We start from the raw sequence: 7,333 nt of genomic DNA, 5'->3' as shown, positions 1-7,333 counted from the left end.
AATAAAGTTGTGTTCTGTTCAATTTCATGTGAAAAAAACCATGTTTGTCTATGGTTCTTGGGTGCTTAAAATGCTGTAGTCACTTTTCCATTGGTAAAGTGTTAGAACTGAAAATCTAGCTCCTCCTAGAAGTAATGTCATTTTTAATGAAAGTATACCACCACATTTGAGCTTTTTTTTCACAAGTGTGCCCTTGGATGTATCCCTTTTCTTCCTTGAAAGATTTATCAAATCTATATTCAGTGCAGCATTTCATCCAACAAGCTCCGAGTAGAAGGAACATCTTGCAGCACCCCATACTTTTTAATAGGGTTGTGCTCATCCTTGCACAACGATTGAAGGTAAGCATTTACAATTTATATATTCTTTGTCAAATCTTGTGTGGCACAAAGTGCTTATAGACTAAATATCCCTTCCTGGCTGCTGACTTGCAATCAACACAACAAGACTGGTGATTACTTGTTATCCTAAGCTAACTATCAATACTCTATACTCCTTCTAGACCTGTCCTCTTCTTTCCACAGTTGACCACTGCCTCCTACTACAGGACTAGAAATAGGAAAAACCCAATGTGGCTAAACAAAGAAGTAAGACAGGCAATTAACAGTAAAAAGAAAGCATTTGCACTACTAAAGCAGGATGGCACCATTGAAGCTCTAAAAAACTATAGGGAGAAAAATACTTTATCTAAAAAACTAATTAAAGCTGCCAAAAAGGAAACAGAGAAGCACATTGCTAAGGAGAGTAAAACTAATCCCAAACTGTTCTTCAACTATATCAATAGTAAAAGAATAAAAACTGAAAATGTAGGCCCCTTAAAAAATAGTGAAGAAAGAATGGTTGTAGATGACGAGGAAAAAGCTAACATATTAAACACCTTCTTCTCCACGGTATTCACGGTGGAAAATGAAATGCTAGGTGAAATCCCAAGAAACAATGAAAACCCTATATTAAGGGTCACCAATCTAACCCAAGAAGAGGTGCGAAACCGGCTAAATAAGATCAAAATAGATAAATCCCCGGGTCCGGATGGCATACACCCACGAGTACTAAGAGAACTAAGTAATGTAATAGATAAACCATTATTTCTTATTTTTAGGGACTCTATAGCGACAGGGTCTGTTCCGCAGGACTGGCGCATAGCAAATGTGGTGCCAATATTCAAAAAGGGCTCTAAAAGTGAACCTGGAAATTATAGGCCAGTAAGTCTAACCTCCTATTGTTGGTAAAATATTTGAAGGGTTTCTGAGGGATGTTATTCTGGATTATCTCAATGAGAATAACTGTTTAACTCCATATCAGCATGGGTTTATGAGAAATCGCTCCTGTCAAACCAATCTAATCAGTTTTTATGAAGAGGTAAGCTATAGGCTGGACCACGGTGAGACATTGGACGTGGTATATCTCGATTTTTCCAAAGCGTTTGATACCGTGCCGCACAAGAGGTTGGTACACAAAATGAGAATGCTTGGTCTGGGGGAAAATGTGTGTAAATGGGTTAGTAACTGGCTTAGTGATAGAAAGCAGAGGGTGGTTATAAATGGTATAGTCTCTAACTGGGTCGCTGTGACCAGTGGGGTACCGCAGGGGTCGGTATTGGGACCTGTTCTCTTCAACATATTCATTAATGATCTGGTAGAAGGTTTACACAGTAAAATATCGATATTTGCAGATGATACAAAACTATGTAAAGCAGTTAATACAAGAGAAGATAGTATTCTGCTACAGATGGATCTGGATAAGTTGGAAACTTGGGCTGAAAGGTGGCAGATGAGGTTTAACAATGATAAATGTAAGGTTATACACATGGGAAGAAGGAATCAATGTCACCATTACACACTGAATGGGAAACCACTGGGTAAATCTGACAGGGAGAAGGACTTGGGGATCCTAGTTAATGATAAACTTACCTGGAGCAGCCAGTGCCAGGCAGCAGCTGCCAAGGCAAACAGGATCATGGGGTGCATTAAAAGAGGTCTGGATACACATGATGAGAGCATTATACTGCCTCTGTACAAATCCCTAGTTAGACCGCACATGGAGTACTGTGTCCAGTTTTGGGCACCGGTGCTCAGGAAGGATATAATGGAACTAGAGAGTACAAAGGAGGGCAACAAAATTAATAAAGGGGATGGGAGAACTACAATACCCAGATAGATTAGCGAAATTAGGATTATTTAGTCTAGAAAAAAGACGACTGAGGGGCGATCTAATAACCATGTATAAGTATATAAGGGGACAATACAAATATCTCGCTGAGGATCTGTTTATACCAAGGAAGGTGATGGGCACAAGGGGGCATTCTTTGCGTCTGGAGGAGAGAAGGTTTTTCCACCAACATAGAAGAGGATTCTTTACTGTTAGGGCAGTGAGAATCTGGAATTGCTTGCCTGAGGAGGTGGTGATGGCGAACTCAGTCGAGGGGTTCAAGAGAGGCCTGGATGTCTTCCTGGAGCAGAACAATATTGTATCATACAATTAGGTTCTGTAGAGGGACGTAGATCTGGGGATTTATTATGATGGAATATAGGCTGAACTGGATGGACAAATGTCTTTTTTCGGCCTTACTAACTGTTACTATGTTACTATGTTACAGATCTTCTCCTCCTTTGGCATCAAGGACCTCTTCCCTAGCCTGGATCTCCTCCTACCTTTCTAACCGCACATTCAGAATCTCTCACACCACCTCCTCATAAAACACACTGTTGGAGTCCCCCAAGGCTGAGTAGAGAAAGGGTTCTAGAACAATCTATACAGTTGGCCTGGGACAACTCATAAAGTCGCATGGATTCCAGTACCACCTGTATGCTGATGACACTCAGATCTACCTCTCTGGGCCAGACGTCGCCTCTCTGCTGTCCAGAATCCTGGAGTGTTGATTAGCCATATCCTCCTTCTCCTCTTGCTTCCTCAAACTCAATGTGGACAAATCTGAACTCCTCATCTTTCCTCAATCTCACATCTTCTTTCCTCAATCTTCTATCTACATTAATGACATCATGCTTTCCCCTGTATGGAACTTGGCTTCCTCTAAGCAACCTTTGACTCTGCCCTGTCCTTCAAACCGTACATCCAAGCTCTTTCCACCTCATGTCACCTCCAGCTCAAATATCTCCAGAATCTGTCCTTTTGTCAACCCTCAATCTACTAAATTGCTTGTGCATGCCCTCATCATCTCCCGCCTCAACTACTGCAACATCCTTTTCTGTGGCCTCCCTGCTAACACTCTCGCACCTCTCCAGTCCATCCTTATCTCTGCTGCCCTACTAATTCATCTCTCTCCTTGCTACTCCACCGCTTCTCCCCACTGCAAATCTCTTCACTAGCTCGCATTCCCTCAGCGTATCCAGTTCAAACTACTAATAATGACCTACAAAAGCCATCCATAACCTGTCTCCTCCATATATCTGACCTAATCTCCCAATATCTAACCTCACATAATCTCCGGTCCTCCCAAGACCTCCTTCTCTCCTCCACTGATTCGCTCCTCAGCTAACAGCCTCCAAGACTTCTCCCAAATATCTCCCATCCTCTAGAATTCTGTGCCCCAACGATCAGCCACATTCGGATCCTTCAGATGGAACCTGAAAACCCACCTCTTCAAGAGAACCCACAGCCTGCAATTGCCCCACTACCACCTCACCAACACCAGAGCTGCTACAACCCAAAACCTTTAAGGGGCAGCACGGTGGCACAGTGGTTCTAATCCCACCCAGGACAACATCTGCAAAGAGTTTGTATGTTCTCTCCGTGTTTGCGTGGGTTTCATCCGGGCACTCCGGTTTCCTCCCACATTCCAAAGACGTACTGATGGGGCTCACAATCTAGAATCCCTATCGGGGACTGTGATGAGTGCAAAACGGTTTCACCCATGGTAATTCTGCTTCACGTCACCTGCGTTATCCATGTTTTTTTTTTTTCTCGTAATGTTTTGTGCAAAAATGTGATTCTCCAGAATTTTTTAGTCTATGCCTGATGAAGAGGCCTGAGTAGTCTTGAAAGCTTGCAATTTGTTAACATCTTTTCAGTTAGCCATTAAAAGGTATCAACCATTGAGGACTCTCAATTCTAAATAGTTTTGGAAGGAGATTTAAAAGCCTGACCACTGGGAGGAGATGCTTAGTACAGGGTTCATCTATACCAAGACCCAGGTGAGATGAAGGCTATATTTTTGGTGCTGTTGATATTGGTGACTCCCACTGTTGGCTGGAATGTGGAGAAGTGTCCAGAACCATGTGATTGTCAACATTCACAACATATACTGTGCTCCAACAGGGGGCTATTTTCAGTTCCAAAATCCAGCCACTTTGTAGGCCGAGCTGCAACTAAAACCTACAGCTTAGGAGGAAACTTTATTATCACCCTAAGTGCCATAGACTTTTTGAATTATTACAATTTACAGAGACTTGATCTGCAGTATAATCAGATACAGTTCATTCATCCGAAGGCATTTGAGCAACTCACTCACCTGGAAGAACTGTTCCTGGGCAATAACTGGCTTTCTTCTCTTACTACTAATGTTTTGTTGCCACTCAAGAAACTTAAGGTCCTTAACGTGAATTTCAACCAACTTCACAATATCAGTCGATCCAGTCTTGCTAACTTAGTGTCACTTATTAAGTTGAGGCTGGACAGTAATAATATCCAGAAATTTCATGGATCTCCTTTCTTGGCTCTCTAGAGTCTGCTTTACTTGCATCTGGAAAACAACAAAATTACCAATATCAGTAAAAATGTGTATGTAGATTGTAAGCTTGCGAGCAGGGACCTCACTCCTAATGTCACTGTTTAACTGTTCTACCTTGTATTGAATTTATTGTCTGTACATGTCCCCGCTTAATTGTAAAGTGCTGCGGAATATGTTGGCGCTATATAAATAAAAAATTATTACTATTGTCAAATTGCGTTTTGAGCCTGTCAGAAAACCCCTTGAATTCCTTGAGATTTCCTATATTTTTGACTTTGCGCTCTTTAAACACACTAAGGCTGGGTTCACACTGCATTAGTGTGACCCGTTTAACGGACTATGTTACACCGCGACATAACGCGGTGTAAAGTAGTTCGTTAACGCCGCCATCGCTAGCGCATGCCCACAATGGGCGTGCGCTAGCGATGTGCCGTCATTGAGTGATGGACCTGAGACGCGGGCTGCAACATTTCCGGGTCAGTCACTGCTAGCGCAGGTGCAGCTAGCAGATGCTCCATCTGCGCTAGTGCTGTGCAAACGTCGACACTTGCGTTAGTGCAGTCCGTTTAACGGATGTTTTGAACGGACTGCACTAACGCAGTGTGAACTTAGCCTTACCATGGCTGGAAATAATCTACAACAGGATTTATAGACTCCATAGTTAAGGCTTTTCAAGGGCTAGTGATGTTGCAAGAGCTACAACTGGATGGCAACTCACTGGCCAAACTCTTCGAAGGCCTCCTGGCTAGTGTTGAGCATTCCGATACCGCAAGTATCGGAATTCCGATACCGAGATCTGATACTTTTGTGGTATCGGGTATCGGATACATAGAGATGTGTAAAATAAAGAATTAAAATAAAAAATATTGATATTTACCTCTCCGGCGGCCCCTGGACTCAGCGCGGGTAACCGGCAGGCTTCGTTGTTCAAAATCAGCGCTTTTAGGACCTGAGAATCACGTCCCGGCTTCTGATTGGCCGCGGGCCGCCCATGTGACTGCCACGCGACCAATCACAAGCCGCGACGTCACCGCAAGCTATTAACGCGCTCATTTTTAAAAATGAGCGCGTTAATGGCTTTCAAAGACGTAGCGGCTTGTGATTGGTCGCGTGGCGGTCACATGGGCGGCCCGCGACCAATCAGAAGCCGGGACGTGATTCTCAGGTCCTAAAAGCGCTGATTTTGAACAACGAAGCCTGCCGGTTACCCGCGCTGAGTTCAGGGGCCGCCGGAGAGGTAAATATATCAATATTTTTTATTTTAATTCTTTATTTTACACATCCCTATGGATCCCAGGGCCTGAAGGAGAGTTTCCTCTCCTTCAGACCCTGGGAACCATGAATACCTTCCGATACTTGATGTCCCATTGACTTGTATTGGTATCGGATATCGGTATCGGCGGTATCCGATATTTTTGGGGTATCGGCCGATATTATCCGATACCGATACTTTCAAGTATCGGACGGTATCGCTCAACACGAGTCCTGGCATCACTGCAGTTTGGAAACTCTGAACCTGAGCTGCAATGCCCTGTCAAAATTGCAACCTGGAACCTTTAGGCAATGTGCACACGTAGGAAATGTGGTGCAGAATTTTCTGGCAGAATCCGAAGGTGCATTTTGGAGGGTTTTTTAATGCATTTTTAATGCGTTTTTTGTGCGGAATTGATGCAGATTATTTTGTGCAGTTTTTACCACTGCGGATTTCTATTAATGGAGGGGTGCAGAAACGCACAAGTGACATGCACTTCTTTGAAATCTGCAGCGTTTCTGCACGGAATTTTCTGCACCATGTGCACAGCTTTTTTGTTTTCATATTGATTTACATTCTACTGTAAGGCCATGTTCACACAGTGCGTTTTTTACCGCGGAACCGCGGCGGTTTTGCCGCTGCGGTTCCGCAGCTGTTTTCCATGCAGGGTACAGTACACTGTACCCTATGGAAAACAGGACACACTGTGCACATGGTCCGGAAATTGTAAAAAAAAAGACGCGCTGAATAGCTCCCGGAAAAAAGAAGGAGCATGTCGATTCTTTTTCCGGAGCCGCAGCGGTTCTGCACCCATAGACCTCCATTGTGAGGTCCAAACCGCAGTAAAACCCGCAGATCAAAAATATATCTGCGGGTTTTACTGCGGTTTGATGTGCAGAACCGCTGCAGCAGGAAGTGCGGGGGAGCGGGCGGAAGTGCGTGGGCGGAGTGTGGCTGCCCCCCCCGTGTTCCGATCCCGCCCCCCCCGTGCTCCGATGCCCCCCCCCAGTGCTCCGATGCCCCCCCCAGTGCTCCGATGCCCCCCCCGTGCCCTAATCTCCCCCCCTTATACTCACCCGGCGTCCCGGTGTCCGTCCGGCCGTCTTCTCCCTGGGCGCCGCCATCTTGCAAAATGGCGGGCGCATGCGCAGTGCGCCCGCCGAATCTGCCGGCCGGCAGATTCGTTCCAAAGTGCATTTTGATCACTGAGATAGGTTATATCTCAGTGATCAAAATAAAAAAATAGTAAATGACACCCCCCCCCCTTTGTCACCCCCATAGGTAGGGACAATAAAAAAAATAAAGAATTTTTTTTTTTTTTTCACTAAGGTTAGAATAGGGGTAGGGGTAGGGTTAGGGGTAGGGTTAGGGTATTTTCAGCCATTTTAACCCTA

The 7,333-nt window shown here is 44.5% G+C and overlaps 1 pseudogene; it reads left to right on the top strand.

Annotated features, from left to right (window-relative positions):
- Positions 1 to 4,156: 4,156 nt before the first annotated feature.
- LOC138643312 (TLR4 interactor with leucine rich repeats-like) lies at positions 4,157 to 5,055 on the top strand (annotated as a pseudogene).
- Positions 5,056 to 7,333: the final 2,278 nt, after the last annotated feature.

This window comes from Ranitomeya imitator, chromosome 6 (genome assembly GCF_032444005.1).
Source record: "Ranitomeya imitator isolate aRanImi1 chromosome 6, aRanImi1.pri, whole genome shotgun sequence".
In the NCBI taxonomy this organism is placed as follows: domain Eukaryota; kingdom Metazoa; phylum Chordata; class Amphibia; order Anura; family Dendrobatidae; genus Ranitomeya; species Ranitomeya imitator.
Note: the sequence above shows the minus strand (reverse complement) of the source record. Positions and strands in the feature narration are given on the sequence as shown.